At 32.7% G+C, this 19,272-nt stretch overlaps 2 protein-coding genes across 3 annotated transcripts in view; both read right to left on the bottom strand.

Moving 5' to 3' along the window:
* MAGEB10 (MAGE family member B10) overlaps nucleotides 1–19,272 on the bottom strand; it is a 199,503-nt gene that overhangs the window by 96,503 nt on the left and 83,728 nt on the right. Inside the window, exon 1 of one of the 2 annotated variants that reach the window (XM_058441472.1) lies at nucleotides 8,900–8,964. The exons of the other annotated variant lie outside the window; for it this stretch is intronic. The gene's annotated coding sequence lies outside the window, so the exon portion shown is untranslated. Of the gene's footprint in view, nucleotides 1–8,899; nucleotides 8,965–19,272 lie in introns of those variants that run through there. 2 annotated transcript variants of the gene reach the window in all.
* Nucleotides 1–19,272, bottom strand: part of DCAF8L2 (DDB1 and CUL4 associated factor 8 like 2) — a 121,684-nt gene that overhangs the window by 23,217 nt on the left and 79,195 nt on the right. The window contains exon 2 of the mRNA XM_032756302.2: nucleotides 8,900–8,983. The gene's annotated coding sequence lies outside the window, so the exon portion shown is untranslated. The remainder of the gene's footprint in view (nucleotides 1–8,899; nucleotides 8,984–19,272) is intronic.

Here is a 19,272-nt window from a genome sequence, read left to right as displayed (position 1 = left end):
TATTGGAAGGCAGGACAGTCATTACCTTCTCAGAGAGGGGAGGGAGTATGCTGGGGCCTCTGGAGCAACAGTAATATGTTATTTCTTAGTCTGAGTGCTTTATGTGGGTGGGTTTACTCTGTAATAACTAATGCTCTACACATATGATTTGCTTAGCTTTGTATATATAATACATAATATTTAAAAGCTTATAAAATTGTTGTACCTACCTTAATGTGTTCCTAAAAATAAATGAGACAATACATGTCTCATGACTGGCACATAGTAGGTGCATAATTGATGTTAGCTAATGGCATAAAGAAAGGAACTACATAATCTTTGGTTTTAAGTAGAACTGTAAATTAGTCTAGAGAAAGAAAGAGGTGTTAAGAACTGATCTCCCAAATCCCATTCAGATTACGAGGTTATGAGAACTGAGACGGGGGAAAATAATCACTTTGCCACTGAGAATATTTATTATGGGGGAAAGGACTAGAGAGAAATGCCCTGAAGGGCACTGAAACCTGAATAATAAGTGGCAGTTTTTGGTCTACGTTGTGATATAAGTTATCAAGCTTGTGTTAGACCAAGTAGGGTACGCAAGCAAGAGAGTATAGCTATATAGATTTAGATAATACCAAACCATTAAGATAGGTTGCTAACTCATTTCTCTTGTTCTTTTCAAAGATAGCTACATTATTCTCAGAAAATAAATTGAAAGAACATTTGTATTTGCAGTGTTTTATTTTTTAACAGCGGTTCTGATTTATATTTATAGATATATTTATTTCATATATTTATCTTATATATTTACACTTAAAAGATGAGCAACCGATTTCTTGTTCTGAGTATTTTCATAACATACTTTGAATTATTCTGATAAACTTATGTTTTAGCTTCAAATATTATTTATTTATAATAATTTTAATTTGCAAGTTATATTATTCTACTTGTAACACTATCCTCTTATATGTGTTCAATTACATTTAAAATGCAATTTATAATATTTATCTTTAAAATTTTTAACCATGTGTATTATTGGACCCATCTAGATCTTTATAAAACATGATATATTTATATTTTAACTCTGAAATAAAGACTTAAAATATAAATATATTATGTTGTTAAAATGCCATCATCTATATTCAGCAGATCAAATTTATTATCTGTCATTATCACAAATAAATCTTTTTAGGGCAGATAAAAGCAAAAGGGCAGATAAAAGCAAAATTCTCCAATTCTAGCTATTATTAACTCTCAATGCAGCCTCCATTTGGGGATTGCTGAGCTAAGAGTCTATCTTAATACTTAAATAGTATTTGCAGTATTTTTGAAGGGAAATGCATTCCTTGGGCATTTTGCATGTCCTTGAAAATGAGATTAGTATTTGATTTTTGTTTTCCTAAATATGACCAATGTAACCGTCACTGGGGATGAATCTTACAGAGCTGCATGCTGAAAGATTCAGCTAAAAATTCTGACTTGGCTTATACAGTTTTCTCTTGTGGATGGAGTCTTTCTGTCTTGCAATTAGAATGTACCACAACTTACTATCGTGTCTCTTATTTTTAGAAAAAGAATTTATAAATATGGAATTGCCAACATGAAATCTGGATGCAATATTTGATATGAGACTCATAACAATATTATATTTTATTTATTTTCCGTAATAATTATTTAGAGTCAAATATGGTTAAATATTCAAGCTGTTAGTCCGTTTTCTCAGAAACAGAATATATACACTTACTTACAGTGATGTCATATAGGTAGTTCTTTTTGGTTAAAATATGATTTTTTTCCCTCTCACTTTAAAGTATATGTGAGATGGCTGAATTAGAAATAAAAATATACCTAGAATATACAAACAGACTGTATTTAGTTAAAAACCTGGCAACAATCTATCAAATTGTTAATAAATGTGAATATAAATCTGTTACTTGGAGAATTGATTCTGTAGCTGTGAAGAATTGAATGTGCTTACATCTTTTGTATTTTAAAAAAAGAATTGACAAAATAGATCTTTATAACATGCTTTTCTGTTGCCTGATAAATTTAATATATTCCACTAAAGTTAGTGTACAGGTAACCCAGTACAGTAGTGACTTCTGGAGTAAAAAGGTTTTTTCCCCTTGTTCTTCCTAGCAGAAAATTAAAGAATTTTTATATTCCAAACAGTTACAAACTCAGTTTTCCAGTAGTTTATCCCAGTCTTCAATGATGTATGAAATAAACAAGGGATACTGTTCCCCCACAAAGAGGTGGAGACGATAATTAACGTTTGTTAATTACTGTTTGTTGTCTTATAGTTGAGAAATATATAAAGCCTCTTACATCAAATGTATCCAGTAAATCTTATTTTTCTTCATATGTAACCGTATCGTCTAAAACCAAGTAGAAACATAAATTTAATCTACTATTTAAAATAATACTTCAAAATAGAGAGCAGGGCCATATTCCTATGATTATTTTTTAAGAGTTAATTTTTTGAGTAGATAATATATTTACTCAAAATCACATAAGATGCATGTTTGGAAGTCTTGTTGCTATCCACCCTCTTAACCCATTCTACTGCACTGTGTACTGATAAATATTTTTATTGCATTTTTTCTTATCCTCCTAGTGTTTAATGCAAATATATGCAAATATGAAAATATATTCACTAGCTTCATTTCTTAGGAAAAAAAAGGTAGCACACCAAACAAGACAATATTTTATCTTGTTTTTTTACTCTAAAATGTTATTGGAGATCACTGTATCTTGGTACATAAATGCTATACTCATTCTTCTTACCGATGCATAATATCCTATTATGTAGATATATCTCTAGTTATTTCATAAATTTCCCATTGATATACACATGGTTTATTTACAGTTGTTTACTATTACAGCGTCTCAATGAGTAATCCTGTTCATATATCATTTAGAATGCATGAGCATTTTTGCAGGACAAATACCTGGAAGAGGAGATCTGTGGTCAAAGGGCAATTGCATTTGTATTTTGGTAAATAATGGCAGATTGTCCTGGATAGGATTTGCACCATTTTCCACTCTTAGCACTAATGTATGAGAATGCTGTTTTCCCACAGTCTCAACAGCCATGCTTTGTTAAAAATTTGGAATATGATAGGTAAGGAAAAGCTTCTCTGTAGAGTGTGTTTGCATTTTTTAATTTATAAAAAACTCAGAATCATTTTCTATTTTAAAATTCAGTTTGTATTTGTTTTTCTAAGAATTATCGGTTCATTTCTTTGCCCATTTTTCTGTTGTATTGTTGGTCTTACTATTCTTGATTTCTGGGAGTTTTTTTTTCTATTCATTAAGCAGGTTAGTCTTTTGTCTGTGGTACAAATCATAAAGATGTTTCACAGCTTTTCATTTGTCTTTTGACTTTGCTTTTGATTTAAAAAATAATTTAGAAACATTTATTACTCTTTTCATTTAGGCCTTCTGGATTTTGATTTTTGGTTATTTATAAATTTTATAATTTATAAATTAGCTTTGGGGGAATGGACATCTTTATATTGTTCAGTCTTCCTAGATAAAACATGGTATAGTTTTCCATACAAGTATAATTCTTGCATCCTTCAGAAAACCTATAGTTTTATTTCAGGTTTGTTTCTCTATATATTTTCCTGTTCTGTTGCCATTGTAAACGAATAAAATCCTTTTAACGATTTTTAATGGATTTTGCTTGTGCAGACGTCTATTGATTTCTGAATACTAATTTTATAACCCAATAACTTATTTTTTTTCTAGTAGCTTTTCAGATCATTCTCCTGGGGTTACCGTTATGCTTTCTTATTATCTGTTTTATGAAATACTTTTACCTCCTTGTTTTACATTGTTATATCTCTAATTTCTTTCCCATATTAATCTCATTAGCTAATGCACCTTATAAAATGTTAAGTAGCAGTTGTGATAGTGAGCATTTTGTTATCCTCCTGCTTTTATCTGGAACACAAGCAGTATATTATAATAAACATGTGCTTTAAGATTATACACATGCACACATACACACACACACAGACAATCCTCAACTTACAATGGTTCAACTTGTGAATTTTTGACTTCATGATGTTGTGAAGGTGATACACATTCAGTAGAAACCACACGTCCAATTTTGAATTTTGACTAATTAAAAATTCAAAATTTGAAGTATGCTTTCTACTGAATGTGAATTATACATTCTTAATTATAAAATAATATTTGCATTAGAGGGTTTTGCCCAATTTTAGACTAATGTAAGAGCTTCAAGCACGTTTAATATAGACTAGGCTAACCTATGATCTTCAATAGGTTCGGTTTATTAAATGCATTTTCAATCTACAATATTTTCAACTTATGATGGGCTTATCAGAACGTAACCGCATTGTAAGTTGAGATTCATCTGTACATAAATCATTTTAATGAAGTATCTGTTGAATTATACTTTATCAAGGTATTTTTATTTTGTTTTCTTTTAAAAAAGGACAGATTTGAATCCAGTAAAAATGTCTTTTCAACATTGTTAGAGATCAATCATATTAATTTGCATTAAATTGCATAAATGAGATGCCTCAATGAGAGATAAATGAAAATGTTCTGTGGTTTTCCTTTTTGTGCATTTTTCAGGTTATGGATAAAATGTCATTCATACTTGATGAAAATAATTTTAATATATTTCAGCTTTTTATGTACTCATGAATAGGTGGATTACCATCAGAATGATCTGTTCTTTATGGATTTGGTAGGATTTCATGTGAAACCATCTGAGCTTGGTGTTATTCACAGGGAGGAGGGCATTATTTTATTTACAAATTTCTCCAATTATCTAGGGAAATTATCTGTTTCAAATTTCTCTTCTGGTAATTATTCTTCTGTTGTATTTTTCTAGAAAATTATCCATTTAATTTAGATTTTTTTACATAGGGCTGCATAAAATAGTTTGTGAGTGATTTTTTAAAATTATGAGTTACTTGATTGCCTCCTATTATTTCTTATTTTGTGTTTTAATGCTTTCTTTTTTCTTTCCTGTGTGAGCTAATCTACTTTATTATTTTAAACAATCTTATGTTTTCTTATTTTGCAGATTTGTTTTCTAACTAATTTCTCTTGTCCATCAATTCATTTTCAATCTTTGTTTTATTCCATAGATTAGAATTAGGTTTGCTTTGTGTTTCAATCCTAAACTAAAAAATTATTAGGTGAATTATGTCCATTTGTATTTATTTAAATGCTTTAGTATTTTGTAGTTCTTCAATATTTAGGGCTTTAAAAATCCTTTATATATATATATATTTATGTGACATCCTTAGTCTTTTCTTTGTTTAAACATTATGTATCAGTACCTTATTATGAGCAACAGTGAAATTAATTAGCTTTTAACTTTTCCTTCTTTTTGTTCTCACACACCCATTTTCTTAAATTGGATTAGCTTTAAAGTATTTGCTGCCATTATATTCAACATTATACTGGAAGTATCAGATAGTGCAAAAGGATAGATGGAATGAATGGATAAATAAATAAAAGGCCTACAATTTGATTGAAAAATAAAAAAGCAAAGCCATCTTGATTTGCAGATAATCTAATTATGTATGTGGAAAACCCTTTAAAATCTACAAGATAGTTATTACGATTAACAATCACATTTTTCAAGCTTACAATTTATAAGACCAATACAAATACAAAGACCAATACAATATAAATAAATTAATTGTATTTCTATAAAATACAAATATTTAAGAAATAAAATTTAAAACTCAAATTTTAATAATGTAAAAAATAAACTATTTATAAATGCATTTAATAAAATATATGTAAGGTCTGAACACCAAATTACAAAACATTGGTAACATTAACTTAAAGAACACACACATAAATACATATAGTTTTCATAAATTAGAAGACTAAAGTTTTTTGAAATGTCAGTTCTTCTCAAATTGATCTATAGATTTAATGGAGTCTTAGTCAAATTGATAGGTTGATTATAATAAATATATGAAAATAAAAATAATCTACAATAGCTGAAATAGCTTTGAAAAAGAATAACTTTGGGGAACTTTCACTATCTGATTCAAGACTCACTATAATGATAAAATAATTAATGCAGTGTAGTATTGGTGTAATAGACATTATCTAAATGAAACAAAGTCAAGATTCCAAAAACAGACCCACATATATATGGTGAAGTGGTTTTTGACATAAGTATTAAGGTATTCCAATAGGGGAAAGATACATTTTTAAATAAATATTACTGGAACAATTGGATATCTGTATGGTTAAAAAAAACCCTTGACTCAAAATCATATATACAATTTAGCTTAAATGAATTATAGATCTATATGTAAGATAAAGATACAAAACCACTTGAAGAAAACATAGGAAAAAAATCTTTGTCATATTGACTTGGACAAAGTTTCTTAAGCAGGACATAAAAAAAGCATAATCCATAAAAGAAAAAAAAAGACAAATAGACTTTTGTTCTTTTACAGACATGGTTTAGGAAACAAAATTGATTGCCATACACCGAATGGAAGAAAATATTTGTAAATCATAAATTTAACAAAGGCCATGTATCCAAAAACTATAAAGAACAAATTTAATTCACTATCAAGAAAATAACATTTTTGACCTGGCACAGTGGCTCACGCCTGTTATCCCAGCACTTTGGGAGGCTGAGGTGTGCGGATCACTTGAGGTCAGAAGTTTGAGACCAGTCTGAGCAACATGTCAAAACCCCACTTCTACTAAAAATGCAAAAATTAGCCAGGCGTGGCAGCAAGCACCTGTAGTCCCAGCTACTCAGGAGGCTGAGGCAGGAGAATCGCTTGAACCCAGGAGGCAGAGGTTTCAGTGAGCCAAGATCGCACTGCACTCCAGCCTGGGTGACAGCAAGACTCCGTCTCAAAAAAAAAAAATTAATGGGTAAACGATTTTAAGAGGTACTTAACAAAAGTACCTCTTAAAATACACTTTCTTTATATATGTTTTACATTTTAACATATTTTCTTTAACAAAACAAAATAGATCTATGGCCAATTATCATAAGAAAAAGTGTTCTATGTCATTAACCATGAGGAAATTAAAATTAAAACCACAATGATATATTCACTAGAATTGCTAAAATCTAAGAAATGGAAAATAGTAGGTTTGGACAAAGATATGAAGCAACTGCGTTTCTCATACAGTGCTGGTGGGGATGCAAAATGTTGCAGCCATTTTGAAAAAAAATTGCCAATTAAATATCACTGTTATATGCACTTTTCATGACCCAGAAGTCCCACTCCTAGATATTTGCCCAAGATAAATTAAAAAATAGGTCTACAGAAAGACTTTGTACTAGTCAAAATTCTTCAGAAAAACAAGCAATAGGATATATGTGTGTGTGTATGCGTGCCTGTTTTATGTATACATTTATACATACGTACACACACATACATATGTAATAAGGAATTGGCTGAGAAGCACCAAGACCTGCAGTTAGCAAGTTAGAGACCCAGAAGAGCCAATGGTGTTGTATTAGATTGAGTCTGAAGTCCCAAGAACCAGGAGAACCAAGATTTTAAATTCCATTTGGAAAGCCAGCAGGCTTGAGACCCAAGAATAACCAATGTTTCAGTCATGGTTTGAAAGCCAGAAAAGAGTAATGTTGCAGCTCAAGTAGTTAAGCAGGCAGTGTTCCCTCTTGTTCTCAGAAAGGTTGGCTTTTTTTTTTTTCTACTTAGGCCTTCAGTTGATTGGATCAGGGCTCCCCCAACATTAGGGAGGGCAGTCTGCTTTACTCAGTCTACCAATTCAAATGTTAATCTCATCCAGAAACACTCTCACAGACACACTCAGAATAATGTTCGACCAAGTAACTGGGCAGCCTGTGGCCAAGTCAAGTTGACCCATAAAATTAACCATAATAGGCTTATACACAAACTAGAAGCAGGGGAAGTGTCCTAAAAGTGGTGATTGAATAAACAAATTGTGGTATATTTATACTATGGAACAAAACGACCAAAATATTGATATACACAAAAACATGAAAGAATCTCAAAAACATGATGCTGTGTTAGAAAATAAAACGTGAATGACTGCATAGTACAAGATTCCTTTTATATGAAATTCCAGAAAAGGCAAAACTATAGTGACAAAAAGCTGATCAGTGGTTACCTGGGGTGGAGGATGAGAGGAGGAAATCTAATTCAAAGAGTCACTATGGAATTTTTGGATCTATATCATGTTTGTGGGAGTATTAGAAAGGATGGCTAATGCATGCTGGGCTTAATACCTAGGTGATGGGTTTATAGATGCAGTAAACCACTATGACATACCCTTACCTATGTAACAAACATTCACATCCTGCACATGTCCCCCAGAACTAAAAATGAAAAAAGAATAAATGTAATCCTAAAGCAAAATAAAATACTTGGATATCAAAGGTTTACAGCTCAGAAATACATATAGTCTCAGTTTCCCCTGTTTTTAAAATTGAATGACACATTTCCTATGGGAGCTGATGGTAAGGCTTGGAAAGCCAGTGATATAGAGACAGTGACACATTAAACTCTTTTAAAAGTGAAGATTTTATAAATATGAGCAAGTTGTAAACATATAAAGAAAAGGTTGTTTGCTTTATTTCTGATTATTGTTGTGTCATTTTATGACAAGATTTCTTTTTGTGCTTTTCAATTGCTTTGTATTTTTCATGACTTATAATAGTTAATGGGAAAATGTATCTGAAACAAACTAATATTCAAGTACTTTTATTAGATACACTATTATTTGTAATGCCTTCACAATTTTACATTTTAGTTAGATTCTTCCTGTGCCTAAATCATTCTCTGTTAATGACTTAGGCACTGGAGGCACATTAAAGCTTTTTAACCACTAAGCAATCACAGGTCTTTTAGGAAATTGCTGCCGCCATGCATAATTTGCTACCCATGCCACTCACCTGTGTCAGTAGCAATTAGAGATTTCCCCACTGATTCCACACTGTCCTGAAAGAGTTAATGGACCTCTGCAACAGTGCAGCTTCCTAACAGGATAAAATAAATTGTTTCAGTGCAAGTCTAATCAGATTTCTTAATAAAGATAATAAATGAAGCAAGTCATTGGATTTTAGTTTGTCCAATACTGATGAAGGGAGAACATAACAAATTTAAGGTTATGCAATGTGTAGTTCAAACATATTTGACAATAATAATGTTAAAAGCTCTGAGATAGAAAAGCAAAAATATTTATATCCATTCTGAAGAAAGGACTATCATTAATTTAGCATTAGTCATCTCTGAAAGTCTGATGTACTTGTAGTTAAAGTTATTGAGGCAGAAATGACCTGGAGCATGAATACTTACTTTTTATTATGACATAGCTTGATGCAGTGATACCCCCAAGGTCTTTTCCTGGGCCACTTTCTTTTGCATCAATAACTTCCCCTCATGCATTATTTATTTAGTTTTTATTTAACTGACACTTATTGTGCTAGGTACTGTTCTACGTTTTTGACAAATATTAAAACATTACTCCTTATAATGACCCTATGAAGTGGGTATTACTGATTTCTATTTTACAGATGAGAAAGCAGAGATCCTGAGGTATAAGTAACTTTCTCAAACTTGTAAGCCTGGATCCTGAATCTGTGCTCTTAACCATTGAGTTAAAGTGCCATGACGGTTTATTAGTTTTTCCAAATTCCACCACAGATTTCAAGAATAGATCTAGTCTCAGTTACTTTTTATTTTTATTTTTTTTTTTGAGACGGAGTCTCGCTCTGTTGCCCAGGTTGGAGTGCAGTGGTGCGATCTCAGCTCACTGCAAGCTCCGCCTCCCGGGTTCATGCCATTCTCCTGCCTCAGCCTCCTGCCACCAGCCCAGCTAATTTTTTGTATTTTTAGTAGAGACAGGGTTTCACTGTGTTAGCCAGGATGGTCTCGATCTCTTGACCTTGTGATCTGCCCACCTCGGCCTCCCAAAGTGCTGGGATTACAGGCGTGAGCCACTGTGCCCGGCATACTCTTAGTTACCTTTGACTCCCATTTCCACTCAAATATTATTTTCCCTACAAATTATTGTACACTATATCTTGTGAAGGGAAAAATATGAGTGCCATGGTAAAACCATTTTAAGTCCCCAACACACAGGTGAGAAGCTATTTTCTGAAAATTATGTCTGAACCCAGAACTATTTGCCTTTAACTAAAACAAACAAACAAACAAAAAAACAAAACAACAAAAAAAAACAAATAAAAAAATCCATGTGGTTTCTACTTTAAACATGTTTTATAAGGTGGCTGCAGGGTTCTTATTCAAAAGACTGAGGCAATATGGCCTCAAACCTGATAGAATCCAGGGCACTGACATTTGCGATTACTTCAAATTTTGGAAGACTAGGGAAAATGGGGAGGCTAGAAAGATCTGTCAATACATTCAGTCTCAGAAAACATGATTTTCTCAAATATCTGTATGCTTGTTGCTATTACTTTTGCAATCACTGTAGTTTACAGCACCTTCTGTAATGTAATGTTGGCTGCCATAGAAGTACTCCACCAAAATAGAATACCTTCTAAATCTTAGTGGTGTTAAAATGTAGTCATTTTATACAATGGGAATAAACGTTTCTCTACTAAACTAAGTATATTTAGAGAAAAGTTTTTGAAGTTAAAAAATGGCTGGGAAAGAAATTGCTAAGAACATTTCTTTGCCTTATTATGATACACAAACAGGAAAAAGATGTTTTAGGTGCACTTTTAGAACAGTCTCAAGTAAAAAAAAAACAACCTACAATGAATTACCATACATTTAGAATCTGGTTTGGTAAAATTAAAGGTTAACAATAATTCTAACCCCTTGATTTCTTAGACTGCTCTATCATTTTAGGTGTTTAATGAATGAGAAGCAGAATTAGTGTTATTTGAGAAACCATTAAAAATCATTTTGCATTTTCCTCTCTTTTTTCTATTATAAAATGATTCTGTTACTGTAAGCAGAGCATGGAATAGGGGTAGGCAAAGCTGAAGATGTTTATCAGGGATAGATAGGATAATTAAGATCAAGTGGATGATTTAACATTTCCTAACATGGAAAAATAGAAGAAATCTAAAGGAGAGTTGTATATGCCTCTACAACCACCATCTACCATTCTACCTATATGAGGGTCATACTTCACCCTAAATTACATTAAAATGGATGAACTTTCTTTTTTGATCAAATGATAATCTCTATACTTGTATATTGGATCCTCTCAAGGCTTGCCTACTCAATAATTTAATTACTGATATTACCCTCTTTTCTCTTAATATCAGTGGTGAGCAAACTAAGGCCCACAACGCAACCCGGCCTTTCATCTGTTAGTAAATCAAGTTTCATTGGAACACAGCCATGCCCATTAATTTAAATGTTACCTATGGTTGCAGTTATGGCAGAGATCATATGGCTGACAAAGTTTATAATATTTAATATCTGTCCCTTTAGAGAAAATGTTTGCCAACTGATGTCCTACATCTTCTGTTTTCTTTTCCCTTGGTTAGATAATTTCTGCCCGCAAATAAACAATGTATAGTGTTACTTCTAACATTAATACCTTTTTTACTCCAATTTTATCCTTCAATTACTGCCCCATTACTCTGTTCCCCTTTACAGAAAATCTCCTCAAAAGGTCTGTGTATGTCCTAGGTATTTCTGCCTCTTATTACCTATTTTTTTCTTGAATCTCCTGAAGAGTTTCTTTCAACTACTTCATACACACTGCTCTTTTAAGGTAATCAATAATGTACATTAATCCAATTTTACCAACCAATTTTCAGTCCTCATCTTATTTCATTCATTAGTAACATTTGGCATTATTCTAATCCAATTTTCTTGAAGCATTTATTTGATTCTCCTCATACCTTCCAAGTCCATTATTTTATTCTCAGTCTTTTTTCTTTGTTTCTTCTTATTTTCCTGGCTCCTAAAGCTGTGAAATATCTCGTTTCAGTCCTCAGACTTTGTTCTTCTTTATATAAAATTATTCTCTTCCAGCATAATTCACTTAGATGCCATACATTCTATACACTTGTGATTGCCAAAATTCTCTTTCCAACTCAGACCTCTTCCTCAAATTCTATACACCGGTCTGCCTCAGCATATCTACTTGGATCATAAATAGGGATTTCACTGTTAATTAATTCAAGACAGACTCCTTACACATATTTTCTGATGGGTCCACTTTACTGAGGCTCATGCCTTTGCTCAATCCCAAGTAAATACAGTCTATCTCTATAGAAACAGACAATTATCTATTTTAAAGCTTCCACTAGTGGTTTCTGCTTCCATTTTGGAGGAGTAAGCGCCTAACATATTGATTCTCCCACAAATATGAGCTATAAACATTAGACAAAAATAAACAAATAAACCCAAATACCTGGGGTTCTAGAAGCTGTACAAATGCAAACATTTTTAGAAGGGACCAAGTGACCAGCACTGTGTGAATACCCTGTATTTTTACAGTTTTACCTGAGAGTAGCTGCAGTCACAGAAGCATGGAAGTGGCTAAAACTCTAATGGTAAACTAGAAATGTTTCTGGTAGTCAAGTGAGCACAGAACCCTGGAAGGAAAATAATCAAAGAAGAGAAACCCTAAATTTTGTGTTTAAACTCACTTCAACCTGTGAAACATGCATATGTAGGGAAAACTGGAAACAGCTTTCAACAACTGAAATTTGAGCCACTGGACCCCGTCAGTTAGGATATTTTGCAGTTTGGGTCTAACTGTTTTAACTACTTACTGGAAGAGAAACAAATCGGTACTCTTTAGAGCAATATAACATAATTCAGAGTGCCTACAACATGAAATTCCTAGTGGCCATGATACAATTTGAAATTATCTGACATACAAAGAACCAGGAAACTTAGACCCCACTTCAAAGGAAAAGACAGTCAACAGATGCCAATTCTGAGATGACGCAAATGACAGAAATATGTTAATTGAGTTAAATACTCCAAAATAAAATAACGCCAAAATCTGGTTCTTGGAAAATATCAACAAAATTCACAACTCCTAGCTATACTAATAATAAAAAATGATAGAAAGAAAATTCCAATATCTCGAAGGAAATAATGAATATTACTGCAGATCCTATATCTATTAAAAGGATAATAAAGGAACATCATGTACAACTTTATGCAAACAAATTCTAAAACCTAGATGAACAGACAAATCCTTTGAAAGATTCAAGCTACCAAAACTCACTCAAGAAGAAATAAATAACCTGAATAGTGCGAGATATATTAAATAAATTGAAATCATAGTTAGCTAACTTCCCCCCAAAACCCTCCATGTTTCTGGCGGCTTCTTTGTTGAAATCTAGAGAACATTTGAGAAATTATATCAACCTCAAACTCCTTCAGAAAATTCAATGGAGGGAACACTTTTCAACTCATGAGGCCAGCATTACTCTAATACTAAAATCACAAAATGATATTATAAAAAAACTGCAGATCAATATTCCTTTTTAATTATTTTCTTTATTTTTTATTCATTTAAATCAATTTTATTGTGTATATTTGAGGCTTAGAACATGATGTTATGGGATATAAATAGTAAAGTGGTTGCTATAGTGAAGCAAATTAGCATATCCATCATCTCACATAGTTACTTTTGTGTGACAAGAGGAATATATATATACACATATAAGCACTTTTAAACTGAAGAACAAAGTCAAATATATATATATATATATACACACACATACACACACACACACACACACACACACATGCACACACGTATAGATGTTGGAAAATTATTCACCCATAAAAAAGAAGAAAATTCTGCTATTTGCCCCAACAGAGAAAGACCTGAAAGACATTATATTAAGTGAAATGAGCCAGACACAGAAAGAAAAATATTGCATGGTCTCACTTATATGTTGCATGGTCCAAATATTACTGAATCTAAGTCCACCATATATAAAATAATAATACACTCTAAGGAGGGTTTATCTACAGAATTCCAGTTTTGTTTAATACTGAAGTAATCAGTTAATGTAATTAGCAAACCATATTAAGAGAACAAACGGAAAAATAATTTTGTCTTTTTAAATTATTTTCAATTTTTAATTTTTGTGGGTACATAGTAGGTGTATATTTTGTCATTTTACGAGATGCAGAAAAATCATTTTACAAAATCAAATAGTCATTCATGATAAAAATATTCATCAAACTAGTAACAGAAGACAACTTCCTCAATTAGATAATGGGCATCTACAAACAATGAAAATCCTATAGCTAACATCATACTTAATGGTGAAAGAGTAAATCTTTTCTTCTAAGGTCAGAAACAAGACAATGTCCCCTTTCAACACTTCTCTTAAACTTTGTGTTGGAGGCCCTAGCCACAGCAATGAAGGAAGGAAAAAAATGAAAGTGATAAAAATGTTAAAGGAAGAAGTAAAACTATATACACATGCAGATGAAATAATTGTTAAAATAGGAGAATGCTGGGGAATCTGCATATAACTTCTAGAAAAAATAAGTGACTTTATCATGGTCAGAGACTAGATTAATATACAAAAATGAATAAAATACTAGCTTGTATTTACAATAGTACCTCAAATCATCAAGTACTTATGATTAAATTTAACAAAAGACACGAAGGACAGAAGAATTGAGACTAGAGAACACTGACAAACAGATTAGAGAATATTTAAATAAATTAAGAAAAATACTCTTAATTCTGGATTGGATGACTAAAATATATAATATACAAGTTACACCCAAATTTATCTATATATTCAACACAAAATCAACCAAAATTTCAGAAGTTTTAAAAATTTATAGAAATTGGAAAGTTGATTTCAGGATGTATATGGGAATTGAAAAGACCAAGAATGCCTGCCCAAAGCACTTTTAAACTGAGGAACAAAGTCAAAGGACTTACACTACTTGATTTGAAGAGTTACTCTAATGGTGCATTATGACATTGGGCTACAGGATAGGCGCATAGTCAATGAAACAGTACAATGTACAGAAAATGGATAGAAAGTCAATGGGAAAAGAATCTTCAACTACGCTTGAACAACTGAACATCTACGTGGAAAAAAACTGAGCATAGGCCCTTAATGCAAACCATATACAAAAATAATTCAAAATACATTTCATAGAAATGTGAAAGCTAAAAATAAAAAAATCCTAGAAAAAGTAGGGCAAATTATTTGCAAAGATTTATTAGATAGGACACACAAAAAGCATAATCATAAAACAAAAAAAAAATAATTGGGCATTTCCCACATTTAATCTTTTGCTTTTTGAAAGACATTGTTGAAAAAAAAAGAACATGCCAGCCACAGAAACAGTCCATGAACATGCCAGCCACAGAAACAGTCCACAGACAAGGACTGGTGAGGAGACAAGATTTTGGCCTCCATGATCTTTAACCCCTTTAGCCCATGGTGTTACTTCTGTGATTTTTATGTTACATGGCAAAAGAGACTTTGTAGATGGAATTAAGATTTGCTAATTAGCTGACAATAGAATTGAGTGGTTATTCTAGATTATCCAAGTAGGCCTAACATAATCACATAAGCATTTAAGCGTGGAAAGGGAAGGAAGAAAAGTCAGTCAGAGAGATACAGTGTGAGAAGAACCCCATCACTGTTGCTAATATTTTATTGTTTGTGGTGTAGTTTAAAATCAACTGGTTCCTCGCCTTATTTTTCATATAGACCTTGAATCAATCAACTGTAAAGAAGTTCAATTTTTTATCTCTCGCTATGCACTAATCAAAAAAATAAATTGATATAATGTTATAAAAAAAGTGTTACAACAAAATGTAAGGAAAATACAAACACAAATGAAAGTCTTTAAGGTCCAGTGAACAGAAATAGCCCAGAATAGAGTGGAAAGGTACCAACTTAAGAAGCAGGTGGAACTGGCCAGGCGTGGTGGCTCACGCCTGTAATCCCAGCACTTTGGGAGGCCGAGGCAGGCGGATCACCTGAGGTCGGGAGTTCAAGACCAGCCTGACCAACATGGAGAAATTCCGTCTCTACTAAAAAAATACCAAATTAGCCGGGCGTGGTGGTGCATGCCTGTAATCCCAGCTACTCGGGAGGCTGAGACAGGAGAATTGCTTGAGCCTGGGAGGCTGAGGTTGTGGTGAGCTGAGATCACGCCATTGCACTACTCCAGCCTGGGCAACAAGAGCAAAACTCTGTAAAAAAAAAAAAAAAAAAAAAAAAGCAGGTGGAACTAGAACTATGAGAAACTCAACTGAGCTAGTGAAGAAAAGAAAATGAAACACTAGAGGCATTTTCCAGTAATGGAAGAGTAAATGGGTAGTAGAAAGAAATGCTACTTGAGATTGGGAATATTAAGTAGCAGAGATAGCAGTGTTTTGAGGAGAAGGGGAAGATACTGGTCCTCAATAGATTGGTAGGGGTTTAACCTGAAAAATCTTCTGTAGCAATGCCTTTGGCATCTACTAAAGATCAGTCTATGTAGACTGAAACAAATGGGTAGACAATAGTACAAATATTCCTTGAAACATCCTTGAAAGAAGATTGCATATATGTAAGCAATTATAAACCAGATACAGTAGATATAGCTAAGATAATACAAGATTGAAAATGCCACCTTATGAGAGTTGAGTGCAGCACTATGTGACAGAAAGGTGAAACTCCCATCCAAGAACTAACCAGGCATGACTCTGCTTAGCTTCTGATATCAGACACATTCAGGGTGGTATGGGTATAGATGTCAATGGTGGACTGGATAAAGACAATGTGGTATATATACACCATAGAATACTATGCAACCATTAAGAAGAATGAAATCATGTCCTTTGCAGCAAGATAGATGCAGCTGGAGGCCATTATCCTAAGCAAATTAATGCAGGAAACAATACTGCATGTTCTCATTTATAAGTGAGAGCTAAACACTGAGCACATATGGACATAAAGATGGGAACAATAGACACTGGTAACTATTAGAGGGGGAAGGGAGGCAAGGGTTGAAAAACTAACTATTGGGTACTATGCTCAGTGCATGAGTGAGGGGAATCAATTGTACCCTAAACCTCAGCATCACTCAATATATCCAGGTAAAAAACCTTCACATGTACACCACAAAACTAAAATAAAAGTTGAACATTTTAAATAAAGTAAAATAAAATAAGAAATGTGAAACTCACAGAGAAAACACATACTAAAAGATTTTAAAATTGGTGGATAGGAAAGAAAAGCACCTCAAATAAGATGCCATTTTTATTTACCTTAACTTCCGTAATCACTAAATTCTACTTTGTCAAAAAAGCCACAGTGTTTCAAATAACACTCTCAGTAACTAATGTATCTATAGTTTTATTTTCCCTCCAGATATGATAACCCCCTAGTGCAAATATTAACATATTATGGGAACACAAAGCCCAATTTAATCCTAAACTCATAGACCACAGATTCCAAGCAATAGTAATAGGCTGATTAGCATCCTAGTGAAATGAAAGCCAAGATGATTTCCATATATGCTCCTTTCCCTAGATATTACCGAGTCTTCATTCTGGGTTGCAACACTCGGTTCTGGTTTACAGAACTGTAATTTAGCTTCAAATTACTTTTTTGGTATTTTTCCATCATTATATTTGAAATTTTTCAAACATATAGAAATGCCGTATCCATATAATCGCCACCTAAATGTTATGATTGTTAAGATTTTGCTGTTTGCCTCATCACATATCTGTGCCTCTAGCCATCTACCCATTTATCCAATTATCAATCCATAATATCTTTGATCAATTTCAAAGTCAGTTTCAGATATCAGGAAACTGCATCCCTAAAAACTACAATATGCACATTATTTATTTTTAAACAGGATGATTGAGATATTAACATTCAATAAAAATCATCCATTGAAATTATACAAATCAATAGTTCTCAGTATAGTCACAGAGTTGTGCAGCCATCACCACAATCTAATTTTAGGACATTTTCCCCACCCCAGAAAGAAACCCCATGCTCATTGGTAGTCACTTCCCATTTCCCCCCCATTCACCTAGCCTTAGGCAACCACTTTCTGGCTCTACACACTTGCCTATTCTAAACATTTTATGTAAATGGAATCATACAATATGTGTTCTTCCGTGACTGGCTTATTTCATTAGCATAATGTTTTCAAGGTCCATTCATATTGTAGCATGTATCAGTACTTCATTCCCTATTTTTGCAGAATAGCATTCTATTTTATGATATACCACATCTTATTTATCCATTCATCAGTTGATGGATATTTGGGTTGTTTCCACATTTTGGATATTATGAGTAATGTTGCTATAAACATTCATGTACAGGTTTTTGTGTTGGCATATGTTTCCATTTTTCTTGGATACATAAATAAGAGTGGAATTGCTGGGTCATATGGAACTCTATGTTTAACTTTTTGAGGAACTGCCAAACTGTTTTCCAAAGCAGCTGTACCACTTCACAAACCCATCAGCAATGTATGAGGGTTCCAATTTCTGCACGTCCTTGCCAACACTTTTCATTGTGCCTTTTTAAATTTATAGCCATCCTAGTGGGTGTGAAGTAGCATCTCATTGTAGTTTGACTTGCATTTCCTTAATGACTAATGATGTTGAGCATCTTTTCATGTGTCTATTGCCTATTTATATATCTTCTATTGAGAAATGTCTATTTAATTCCCTTTCCCAGTTTTTAGTTGGTCTGTCTTTAGAGGAAGAATCAATAATATTAAAATAGCCATACTGCCCCAAACAATTTACAGATTCAGTGCTATTCCTATCAAACTACCAATGAAATTCTTCACAAAATTAGAAAAAAAAACTATTTTAAAATTCCTACGGAATCAAAAAAGGAGCCCAAATAGCCCAGGCAATACTATGCCAATAATAATAATAATAATAATAATAATAATAATAATAATAAAGAAACTGGAGGCATCACGTTATCCAACTTCAAACTATACTACTGGGATACAGTAACCAAAACAGCACAGCACTGGTACAAAAAACAGGCAAATAGACCAATGGAAAAGAATAGAGAGCCAAGAAATAAGGCTGCACACCTACAAGCATCTGGTCTTTGACAAAGCTGACAAAAACAAGCAATAGGGAAAGGAGGGTCACTTATTCAATAAATGGTGCTGGGATAGCTGGCTAGCCATATACAGAAGATTGAATCTGAATCCTTATACCACATAAAAAAATCAACTCAAGAAGGATTAGAGACTTAAAATGTAAAACCTAAATCTATGAAAACTCTGGAAAATAACCTAGGCAATACCATTCTGGACATAGAAACTAGCAAATATTTCATGACAAAGATGCCAAAAACAA

Source organism: Hylobates moloch, unplaced genomic scaffold (assembly GCF_009828535.3).
Source record: "Hylobates moloch isolate HMO894 unplaced genomic scaffold, HMol_V3 SCAFFOLD_7, whole genome shotgun sequence".
NCBI classification, from domain to species: domain Eukaryota; kingdom Metazoa; phylum Chordata; class Mammalia; order Primates; family Hylobatidae; genus Hylobates; species Hylobates moloch.
This window is presented reverse-complemented; position numbering and strand designations above follow the sequence as displayed.